Source organism: Spermophilus citellus (genome assembly GCF_964194105.1).
Source record: "Spermophilus citellus genome assembly, chromosome: 3".
Lineage (NCBI taxonomy): Eukaryota > Metazoa > Chordata > Mammalia > Rodentia > Sciuridae > Spermophilus > Spermophilus citellus.
The window spans coordinates 58,478,700-58,491,344 of record NC_138184.1 but is presented as its reverse complement, the minus strand read 5'-3'; positions in this window follow the sequence as shown (position 1 = coordinate 58,491,344).

Below are 12,645 nucleotides of genomic sequence, written 5' to 3'. Positions count from 1 at the left end.
ATTGGGGGTGACCACAGCAATAGCCTAGTGTCCCCTTCCTCTCCTCTTTTCCTGGCAGAGGCCTTGCTAAGTGACGGAGAATGGACACTGTGGCCAGTGCAAGGCCACTCTCTCTGCAGCCTGGGCCTGCCAGGGTACAGCCCTTTCCACAAGTTACACGTCTCCCAAGGACATCTTGGTATTGCAGGACGTTGACTCCTGGGTAGGTTAAGGGAGTAATAAATAAAATAAATTTTATTTATTTACTTCTTTTGGTACTGGGGATAAAACCACTGAGCCACATCCCCAGCCCTTTTGAAAAATATTTTATTTATAGATGGGGTTTCACTGGGTTCCTTAGGACCTTGCTGTTGCGGAGGCTGGCTTTGAACTTGCGATCCTCCTGCCTCAGCCTCCCGAGCTGCTGGGATGACAGGCGAGTGCTGTTGCGCCTGGTCTTAAATGAACACATCTTAATTGCAAATGCAGCTCTTCTGTAAATAGTTTTTGCTTTTACAGACTTTTCCCCAGGTTTGTAGTAATCTTTCCCCTTGTGTTGAGTTCTCAAGGTAAAACTTATTTTCCCATTATGATTATGCCAATGTCTGAAAACGTGTGGAATGACTAGATAGAGGGAGGAGGAGGATTTAATAAGTGTGTGTGTTTGATATTCAGCCCTCGATTAGACTACATTTTAATGTGAATAGCAGAAAATCTACAAATAACAGTGGCTTACAGAAGGTACCAGTGAGTTTCTTTTTACATTTGAAGAGTTGGAGGAAGTCCATCTGGTGGTCTGTGGCATCCGAGAACAAGATTTCTCCTTTCCTACTTCTCTGTCCCCTATAGTTTCCTTTCCTGTGTGTATTTCATGATCCAAGATGACTCTTACCTCCAGACCTTACATCCATATTCTGATGAGCAGTAAAGATCAGCAAAGGGCCCTTGCTTTGGGGGGAACTCCTAAAGGTTTTGCAAACTGTCTGCTCATGTTCTGGTAGTGGCTACTTAGTGGCAAGGTCATAACTAGTTTGGAAGGGGTTCTGGGAAATGTAGGTTTTTATTCCAGGTTACCTGTGCATGGCTAAAACCAAAACAAAACAAAACAACTGTCCTTTATGGAGAAAAGGATAGACGAGAATAATTAGTAGCCTCTGCTTTAAGCACCACGCCCCAGAGCCAAGTGGGATGTTGAATAATTGGGGACTGCCCCAACCTGCCTTCGAAAGCCCTCTCTTCTCTTGCATCTGTTTGCCTTTCCATACTCCTTTTTAGTAATCGCTTTGTGACTGTCCCAGTCTCTACTAGGCTCCTCTCAGGTCTCCCGGGCCCTCTTTCCCAGGATCAGTCTCCACTCTGCTGTCCCTCCTTTCTCCCGACTTCCGATTCGGCACGGCCTCGATTCCTGCTTGGGTTCTGCACGCTCAGGTGCTCTGCCCTGATCTCCTGCAGGGGTGGTTCTATGGCCACCTACTCTGGCCAGACTAGGCTCCTTGTCCTCTGAGCCCTGGGTGCCTTCTTACTACACATGAAGATTCACGTCTGGATCTCAGATGGTCTCTTTTCTGCTCTGGACTGTAGGGACTGTGCCCAGCACATGATGGACCCTTACAAGATGTGAGCTGAGTGAAGGAAGGTATCAGTATGTAAATGATCTGATAAAAAAAAAAAAAACACTAAAGAATTTGACTTGGGTGATGGCACAAAACTCGATAGTATATGGATGGGGTACCAGCAGGCGGCTGAATAGTTAAAGAGAAAATTCGAGAGAGAAGCAACCTAATGAGTGAAAGTGTCTCTGTGAAACATTTCATTTTTCTTTCTACCTCGAATGTGTGTGTTGTTTACATTGAGCTTAATCGTCCATTCAGTCTCCAAACTAGTGAAAATAGTTGCTTTCTTTTAGTAATCAGTTCATTTACTGGTTAGCTTGAGGGTTTTTCTAACTGGCTGTTTGGGGCTCATTTGGATGGGATCATGTGAATGAGTGGGGTGCTATTCTGGGGTCACCCTATGCAAATGGCTTCCCTCCTGGTACATCAACTTTTCTCATTTAGAAAGGGGGACAATAGGAGCCCCTGTCTCCTAGGGCTGTTTGGGTTTGAATGGGTCAGGCGGCACTCACCAATCTTCCCTAACTTCAGGTGTTCAATAGAGCAGAGTTTCATGCCTCACTGACATAAAATCTACTGGGAGACAGGTGACACTCCAGACGAGGACAATATGTTCACAGACACAGCTGTGTTCTAGGTCACCTCCATCTTATGACATAGCCACTTCAGTGTTCGGCTTTCAGGAAAGGGGAAATGTTAACATCTCTAGCAATTAGAGAAATACAAATTTAAACTACTCTGAGATTCTGTCTCACTCCTGTCAGAATGGCAATTTTCAAGAATGCAGGCAACAATAAATGTTGGTGAGGATGTAAGAGAAAGGCATACTACTACATTGCTGGTGAGACTGCAAATTGGCACAATCACTATGCAAAGCCCTATGGAGAGTCATCAGAAAACTTGGAATGGAACCACCATTTGACTCAGTCAGCCCTCCCCAGTTTATACCCAAAGGACTTAAAATTAGCATATTACAGTGCTGAACCACATCAGTGTTTATAGCAGCTCAATTCAAAATAGCCAAGCTGTGGAACCAACCTAAATGCCCTTCAATGGATGAATGGATGGAGAAAATGTGTTATATATACACAATGGAATATTATTCAGCCATAAAGAAGAATGAAATCAAGGCATTTGCCAGTAAATGAATGGAACTGGAGACTCTCATGCTAAGTGAAATGAGCAAGTCCTAAAGAAGCAAAGGCTGAATGTCCTCTCTGATATGCAGATGCTAACCCACAACAAGGGAGGGTGGGGAGGGGAATAGGAAGGACAGTGGAGTTAATCAGACATAACTTTCCTAGCCTTGTATTTGAATACACAACCAAGATATCTCCCTATCATGTACAAACACAAGAATAGAGTCCTAATTAGAATAAGTTAGACTCCTTGTATGTATAATCTGCCAAAATACATTCTACTGTCATGTATAACTAAAAAGAACAAATAAAAAAAAAGAGTGCGGGGAAACGGGGCCATCATCCCCAGCTTAACTGTAATCCTCAGCGGGAGGGGCCTGTGTCACAGCTGCTCAGAGCCTGCCAGTCAGGTCAGAGCTAGTCCCTTGGCCCCATCTATCTGCAAGAGAGCAGGGACACGCAGGAGACACGTGGCTTCTTGGCCTGGAGGAACTTCGAGGATTGAATGGCGATGGGGATGGCTTCTGATAGATGTTTCCAGCAGGCTGCGCCCCAGAGACGTGCATTTGACCTGCTGCGTGGAACAGACAGAACCTCAAGGGCCAGAGAAAGTTGTCACAGAGGAAGGTGTGGGAATTTGTAAAATAGGAACAAATGTTCCCCAGGTGTCACAATGTCCCAGGTGAAGGGGGGCACGCTGGTACAAAAACACAGAGTCAGACCTGAGACTTCTCACGAGGGACCGTCTGGAATATTAAGTTGCTGGACAAGCAGGTGGCCTCCAACCCCTGCAGTGGCCGGGTTCCAGGCCCCACCTGGCTGTCCCTCCCCATCCCTTCCACCTTCCACACTCTAGATCCCAAAGGAAGAAGGACTCCGTCTGCCAGGCCACCAACACAGAGAGCCGGCCTTCCACTAGCCGCGGCCGCGCCTCCTCTGACATCCTTGTGCCCTGGGTGATCAAATCATGGAGAAATGGCTTGGGGACAAAAATATCATCTTGGTATTTTTTTTTTTTTTGGACACTTTGATCTTCCCGTCGTTCCCTAATAGCTGGCAGGGTGGGGGGAACGCCATCTGGGCCCCCATCTCATCTATTTAAGTTAAAGAGGCCTGGGAGGAGACCTTGGGTTGGTCTCTTCATCAGTGGTTTTCCACATTTTCAGAAAGTGAGCCAATGTCACGGGGACGGTGTCCCTCTTTCCTGAGTAAAACGTTCTTTCTGTCTCTAGGGAAACCCTCTGGAAGTGCTGTCGGCGGCGATTTATTGACTTACCTATTGTAGAAACCATGGATTCTGGATGTGACAGCAATTGGTTTCTCCCTGCAGGTCACGCGAGCCATGTCAGGACTGGGCCTCATTCTCTTCCAGGGTGTTCTAAAGGCAAGTCTCTCAGGCTATCCCCAGAAGCAGGAGAAAGTCCAAAATTGGTGGAGGACTTGAAGGTGACATATGGTTTTCGAGGCACCCCGCTCAGACCACGAAGCTCTAAGTTGAGTCTCAAGAAACTCTGGAAAAGAGGAGACCCCCCCCTGCCCACCCAGGTGGAACATGGCAGCTCCCAGTATGGCCTGGGCATCATGGGTGAACCTTTTGAAGACTGGTTGGTGAAAAGTGAAGACTGTTGTGGCATTAGCCAAGGGAACTGGGATTCTGGAGCTTTCTTTATATATTCAGGAATAGTTTCAGGTGAAAGGAATCAATCATGGCTGTGCCAAGGTATAGGCACCTTACCTAGAAAATAAAAAGCTGCAATAGGAACTCCTTTGGTGGGAAGACCTGCCCCTCTCCATCCAGCTGGACTGAGGAGCCCTCAGAGCAGGTCTGGCAGCCGGGAGGTATGGGGGCTGGTGCTATCACTCTAGTGGTCTGCGAATCTGAGTTCCTGGGAAAAGAGAGCGGGGACTGGGTTCTAACAGGCCCAGAGAGAGCTGACTCTATCAGATGCCCATGGGAGCAGAGAGCTTAGATGTCATAAAAAAAAAATACCCTGGCTTGCCCCAAAGATTGATGATAAGAGAAGGAAGAAAAGGGAAAGACCTTTGGAAAGTGCTTTGCCTTGATCCGGAGGTGATTTATTTACTGTTTAACATGACCAGGGGTGCAGAAAGGGTTTACTGGGCTGGAAGTGGGGTGTCTCAGACTTGGTGATCAGTTGGAGGCTTAAGACAGAGTTTCCTAAACCTCAGTGTGTACAGAAGTAAGGATTAACCTGCATCGTGTGGGAGGGCAGGCATCTGGGGGCTGAAGGGCCCACGTACTGTGATACAGAATGTGGAAGACAGGAAACTCGACCAAGGGCAATGTCAAAAATATCAGGAGTCAGGTCTTTGAGCTGGAGTAGGTCTCCCTCAAAACGACGACATCTGTGTACTGAGGGGGAACCAAGCATATGTTATTTGACTTAACCCTCATAACAGTGCATGGGATAGTTAAAGTCACTGGGTCCATCTTATAGCTGGATGGACTGAGACTCAGAGATGTTCTGGGACAAGAGCACCCAGCTGATACTTGAGATCCCTGACTGACTCAGGGCTCAGCCTCTGAGCTGCTCCCTTTGCTCAGGGAATCCTGGGAGATAGGACCCAGGCACCACAATCCAGGTGGACACGTGTCCTGCCTCAGGCCCAGGTTAAAGGGCACAAGTACGTGTTGAACACCACGCTGTTTCCTGTACACATTCCTTGTTTCTATCCACTCAGGCAACACAGGCTTGTGGTTAGAGGTGCCGTTTCCTGGGCTGGGCAGCCTGAGTTCACATCCTAGCCTGGCTGCGGAGATCTTTGATGTTTCAATTTCCTCATGTTTTAGTGCCACCTCTGGCTGTACAGCCACTCAGTACTTACAACTATCATGACAGCCTAGTTGCTCACAATTCTGCAAACTGGTCCGCGCTTGGCTGGGGTGGCTCAGCGTGAGTGGCTCTTCTCTGCTCCATGCACCACCTGGGAGTGCTCAGCCAGAGCTGGGGAGAGTGGGATCCAAGTGACGTCACTGACAAGCCTGGGGGTTCCACTGGGATGGATGGAGCAGTGGGAACTTGCTGACCCTCTGGGTTTCTGTGTTCTCTTCATTGCACCATCTAGCCCAGTCTTCTTGGCTGGATCTCAAGAGGCCAAAAGTAGAACCTGTTAATTTTTTTTTTTACGGGGGGGGGGGAGGAGGCGGATACAGGGGTGTACTGGAGTTTGAACTGGAGTTTGAGCTCCATGTTCAGATTTTTTAAAAGACATTATTCTTTTTTGTTTGTTTTTAGTTAAGAGTCTGGCCTTACACTTGGGATCCTCCTGCCTCAACCTCCTGAGTCACTGGGATGACAGGTGTACACCCTAACACTTGGCCAGAACCTGCCAATTCTTAAGGTGGGGGCCTGGAAGTAGAGATCACATAATATCGCTTCTGCTGCTTTTTATTGCTCAGAGGTAATCGTGAGGCAAGCCTCAGGTGAAGGGCTACAGAAAAGGACTGACTCCATCTCCTAGTGAAGAGACGGGCATGTGCAACAAGAATAGGGATGGGGGTCGAAGGAGCTTTTTTTTTTCCTTTGGTGCTGGGAATTGAACTCAGGGGCATTCGACCACTGAGCCCCATCCCCAGCCCTATTTTATATTTTATTTAGAGACAGGGTCTCACTGAGTTGCTTAGCACCTTGCTTTTGCTTTGAACTGGAGATCCTCCTGCCTCAGCCTCCTGAGCTGCTGGGATGACAGGTGTGCACCATCGCGCCCAGCTGCGGGAGCCTTTTTGGCAGACGTGGACCTGGTCCATGTCCACATGATTTACCTCAAGCAGAGTAAGTAATCCTTCCTCATTGAGTTGCTGAGGTCGGTGGTTCATATAATCCACTTGCTTACTCCTTGCAACAACTTCATGAGCTATCAAGAGAAAAGTGTAATGAGTTGTAGACTCGGGGATTTGATTTTGAGATGGATGTGTACCAGTGCGTATTTAGAGCAGGGTATGAATTTGCTGATTTGATGCTCATTCTAAGCCAAGTGGGCGTGCTAATGTAAGAATTTAAAACACTTATCAGTTAGGCAACATTCGGTATCCTTCAAAGGCAAGGGCACACTAAACTTCTACAGCTAGTTCATTTCTTGGACCTTATCTCCATCCAAATTTGATTCCCAAGAGAGTTTGAACAAATTAGTCTAAGAATGAATTTGCTATTTGAAGTGGGGCCTTCTTGCCTAACAGATCAGGAATTTACAAAGGCTCTTCTTACCAGTGGCTTTTGTGGGCAGTGGGGAATCTTTCCTGTCCTGCATGTTTGACAGTGTCACAGCCTATTATGTGTGTCCTAAACACGTGGACCTGGTCCTCGTCCACAACCTTGGCTTCTGAGATTTATCATGACTTCTGACAGGGCTCCCAGGAGTCACAAGACCCTGGATGGAACCATCTGGGTACTTTACACATCCAGGAAGCTAAATCTATTGACTCCCATTTCATCTCATGGATATGAACAGACTCCTTCTTTCCTGTGTGAAATCCTACAAAGCTCTTGACTCTGAACGCTTCCATGGCCTACTCCTTGGCTACAGAGTGGAGCATGCCCCACTCCAGGCCACCTGTGTGGAAGATACCATGTAACTCTGGCTTCAGGGAATTCAAGCGGTCACCCTTGGCAGAACCGAGGCACTTTATTCCTAAGCAGGCAGTGGAAGAGGTGGGGAGGCCAAACACGGACGAAGAGTCAGTGAGTGTTTCCAGGGCTTTCCCCAACATGGGCAGGGGCACTCAACACCATATGTAGCAGGTAGTTAAAAGACTTCAACATTGTGGCAGAACTGACTGAAGACTCATTTAAAGTCCATGAAAAAGCCGGCCACGATGGCACAGGCCTGTCATCCCAGTGGCTTGGGAGGCTGAGGCAGGAGGATCGTGAGTTCAAAGCCAGCCTCAGCAACTTAGCGAGGCCCTAAGAAACTCAGGGAGACCCTGTCTCTAAATAAAATATAAAATAGGACTGGGGATGGGGCTCAGTGTCTAAGTGACCCTGAATTCAATCCCCAGTACAAAAAAAAAATTCCATGAGAAACATTGACTATCACTGTGGTTTTGGGGTGAATTATAGGTAATTTAAATCATGTCCTGTTTTTATCTTCAGTCCTTAATATCTTGATCAGATTAGGCTCTGCTCTTATGCTCCCATCACTGTAGCATGGAGCACACTGTATTGTATTTGCTTACCCTCTTGATTTAATGTAATTTTTAACACCAGCGAGAGAGAGAGAGAGAGAGAGAGAGAGAGAGAGAGAGAGAGAGTCCCTAAAGCACAGTGACTTAAATAAGGTGGAGGTTTTATTTTTCTCTTACAAAACAGTCTGGTAATGGCAAGTCCACAGTTACTGCCGTCCTAAGCGAGGGGCTTCTGTCTCTGGGTTGGACTTGGACGTGGTTGGAGTTACTGTCATCTCCCAGCCATGGAGGTGGGAGGAGAAGCAGCTCTGCCCATGTGATCATAATCCGGACGTCGAATGCCTCATTGCTGCCCTTAACCCCTTGACCAAATTCAATCACGTGTCTACAGCTGAGTAAAGAAAGTTTGGGGAAAATCGTCCAACAGGGCAACCACGTTCCTTTGAGTTGATGGTACAGATTCTGTTATTAAAGCAAAAAAGAAAGCAGACAGTACAAGGCGGTTAGCAACTCACATTCCTTGTTACACCAGGAGATCCCTGAGGGTCAATATATTTATTCCTTTGGCATAAGCAGGTACTCATTAAGTGCCTGTTTTTTGATTCAAGCAAAGGCTACTTGTAGACTTTTCCTGGATGTGCATGGATTCACCAAAACCTTCACTTATCAGCTTATGCAATGTGGCCATTCATTCATAGTTAGCAGATATTTATGAAGACCTCGCTATGTCCCAGATACTTTGTTAGGCTCTGAGCATGTAGCAAAGAAGGAGAGCAACAGAATCCTTTCCTTCCAAGATCAGCATCCAGCAAGAATGACAGACATACAATAAGTGCCTCTAAATAATGAAGAATTTCAAAAGCACCGTGTCATCAAAGTACAAGACGCTATGGAAATATATGATACAGAAGCCAGCTCAATTGGCAACTCGACCCTCAATGCTCCCCGAGAACGTACCTGTTTAAGTTCAGTGAGTCACTTCATGGAGCTGGTGCTTCCTGAAGATCCTGGAGCCTCCTCACCAGCTCTGGACTGCTCACCTGTGAACTGCTTCTACACAAGAGAGAAAGAACTTCAGTTTACCTCGTGGAAGTCACTGTCAGTCTGGATTTTCCATGACCAGTATAGGAAGGTTCTCTCAGCTGCTACGATAGATAAGGGCCCACATTTCATGGACCTTATGATCTGTGGGGAACACAAGTAACTAACGTGGAAGGGAAAGACGGCTCACAGGTTAGCGCTGTGAAGAAAATCGGCCTGGGGGGCTCCTTCACATTGAGGCTTCAAGGTCTCATCAAGGATGTGACAATTCAGGTGTTTCATGATGTGTGTGTGTGTGTGTAAGAGGTGTGGCAGTGGGCAATGTGGCAATAAGAGTACCATGACTGATAGGGGACTTGTCCCCCACTTTGGACAGGGCAAAAGAATAGAAGATAAAGTTCTGGGTTTATGGTGGCTTTCAAAAATCACTCAGTATGTTCTCTGAATTAACTGCACAAAACACCCTCTAACATATAAACACCAGCAGAGAAATCTTACATAGGAGCCCTGGGGGACATGGACTTCTTACACTTCCTGTAGCAGTTACCAAAAGTGTTCCTCTTGCCTCCGGTCCCAGGGGAAGTCTGCCCTAAGCCTGAACCAGTGACCAGAGGTGAGCTCCTTTGTGTTTTGTGTAAGGACAGACGGTGGGTCATCCAGTCAACTTCCATTTGTGAACCATAGGTTTTAGACTAAGCACGGTGGCCTTACTCCACATTAAAGCTGAGGAACCTTTTGGAAAGTGTTTAATAGATGCTTGGGAAGAGAAAGCAATGATTTTCCCACAGAAAAGTCGAACTTTGCCCATCCCGAGGATGCTTTTCTTAGCATTCTGAAATGGAGAGTTTTGCTATTGACCGTAGGTCATGTTTAGAGTAGTCAGCGTGTTTGGCTCACCTCTCCTAAGTTTCTTTCCTCCTTCCTTCCCTTGTCTGATTCAGTGGGACTGACCGGCAAAGATGCTCTTTTGAATGACAGGGGACCAAATGTGGCATAAGCAACGTTGTCCTGTGGACAGAATGAAACAGATACTTTACTTCTCTCTTCTCCCAGTCAACAAGAACTGCATAGGGCCAATCACCTCCGGAAGGACATTCTGGATACCTACGGGAACGATGGCACCTACCCATTACCTCTGACTTGTCTTGAGGCCATGGACCACACTTCTCTTTTGTCAAGTTTGAGTCTATCAAGATAAACCTCATCACCTAGCATGAGATGCTAAGAAGGGCTGGTGTCTTGGATGAGGCATTTCATGATGTGGGGTGGGGGAGAGCTCTGGCTGGGAGGCAGAAGATTCTTTAATTTCAAGTTCATCCTCTGAGTCACTCATCTGGTGCCCTTTATCTCTGTTTCCAGAAACTCTGTTGCAGATAGAATATCAGCACTTTCTGCACTAAGCTATTTGGAAGGCCAGAACGGTGAGTAATTACGAATATGGAACTGATAACCATCATAGCATCTAGTCTGAGAGAAGATATATTCAAAAGAGTATAGACCGCGGAGCCAGAATAGCATGTGTTCAGGGACATGCTCTGCCACTGATAGATGTGTGACCTTGTGTTCGTACTTAACCTCTCTTCATTGGTCAAGAAGAACGAGAAAAGTGGTATTCTAAGGATACCATGGCAGTTACATAAGTCCAGGAACATGGAACATTTAGCACAATAGCTGGTACCCAGCAGATACTCCGAGAAAGGCAGATTTTAAGTTTCTTGTTAATAACAGTGATTTGCAAATGAACAAACCCTTTAAACACACTGGATGGTTTGGTTTGGCGGCCTGGGGGTGGGGGGATTGAACAGAGTCCCTTACCAACAACAAAGCAATAATGGCATTCAGAAGAGATTTACAGCCAGACGGTCTGGAAGGTCTGAAGTGTAGGAGAAGTGGTTGAAGGATCTTCCAAAAGAAGGAAACTTAGAAAATGGGAATTTCTTGATAGCTCTTAGAAGTTTATGCAGCAGACAACATTGTTTGCCTTCTGTATGCACCCACCAGGGGAAGGGTGTGTATGTCTTTTACATGTTCAAGGGACTCCACTTTTACTCCCAGATCTCTCCCTTCGGAAAAGAGGACACTCTCTCTAGCCAAAGGGCCAATCCTGGTTTGTTTGAGCCAATCAGGGACCCCCCCACCCCGCCAATATATTACTTTAGAGATGGCCATGAGATGCAGTTCTGACCATGAAAAATAATGACGTTGTCTGGGAGATGTCTCAGAATGAATTTTTCTAGAAGGTTCCATTTCAATCTTAAGCTCAGAAAGAGACCCTCTGTTTTGTGCTAGGTCTTGTTCTTGGAATTATGAGGAGAGTGAAGGGAGGCATCCATACCAAGAAATGGTGCAGTCTGAAAACCAGAGACGGAGTTCTAAGTAGGCAACTCTCTGACATACCAATGGGTTCTTCAGAAATCTGCTCCATGTGAAACCTGAGTCCTGACATCAGGTAGCATTCCCCATTGTGCTCCTTCAACATTGAAAGGAAATTAGAATTTGGGTGATGCTCTTATTTTTAACTATTGCATAGGGCCAATCACGGATCTTATCTATTTTCTTCAGGAGATTCCCCACCCCCCAAGTTAGGATTATTTTCTTGTAAATCAGTGGATGAATGGAAAGAAGGTATCCATAGCCAGAAGACCTGGATCCTTGTCTTTGAACTACCTCTGGGTAGCCACACACTTTTGACAAATTATTTCCCTCTCAGTCTCAGAGTCATTATCTTGAAAATGATGTTAATAACACTGAATTTTCCTTCCTCCCGGGCAAAACAATGAAGGAAGATAATGTATACCTTGACACTTCTAAGATGCTATGGGGATGCAAAACATCAATGATTCTGTTAGCAATCTCGAGATCTCATCTCAGGTCTACAGCAAAGTAGGAAGCAGACTGTTGACATTTTGGAGGGCTTTGACATTTTTTTTCTTTCTTTTTATCTCTATGAGTCAGCCAGAGGAGAAATTCAAACTGATTTTTATTCCAGGGTAATGTAAGAAGGACAACCCAGAGGTTGTAATGTATCCTTTTTTTTTTTTCTCTCCCGGAAGTATTGAGCCTGGTAAAAACTAATGAAAAAAACTTCATCATCCCCCTCTCAGTCAAGGTAAGAGTCTTTCCACCCTCTTTGGCCCCCACTTCAAAGGTGAGGGAGAAAGTTCAAATGCTTTTCTTTCCTGGTGAGAAATAGAATCCAGTGTGGGATGGATACAAGGATGATGTTGGAGGATTAGCCAAGGGGATCAGAGAAAAACCCTGTAACTTCTACCGAAGAGACAGATCTGGGAGTGTGTGTGTGTGTGTGTGTGTGTGTGTGTGTGTGTGTGTGTGTAGAGGGCTCTATTTTTATTTTATTTTATTTTTTTAGCCTTAACTTTCCACCATTGCCTCTGGGGGTACCATCCTGTGGCAGGACTGGGGATGGCAAGATCTGAACTGGATTTTTGAGAGATTTCTACTTGGAAGCATCAATAATAGAAAAGCCAGGCCAATAGTGAATTAAGCCTGAAAACAATACTAAGAAGAGACCCTTCAACCAACCATTTGAAGTTGTGGAAATGGTAGGTCTCAGTGAAAACACCTCTCTAGGGACTGGGGTGGGAAATATTTGGGCACAGTTTCATTGCTCCCAAGAATGGGAGTCCTTGTAGCTTTTGTGTTTCTGGGTGCACAGATCAAATCATGCCATGCTCTGTTATGATTTCTGGTTTTAGTGCCCAAACATGCA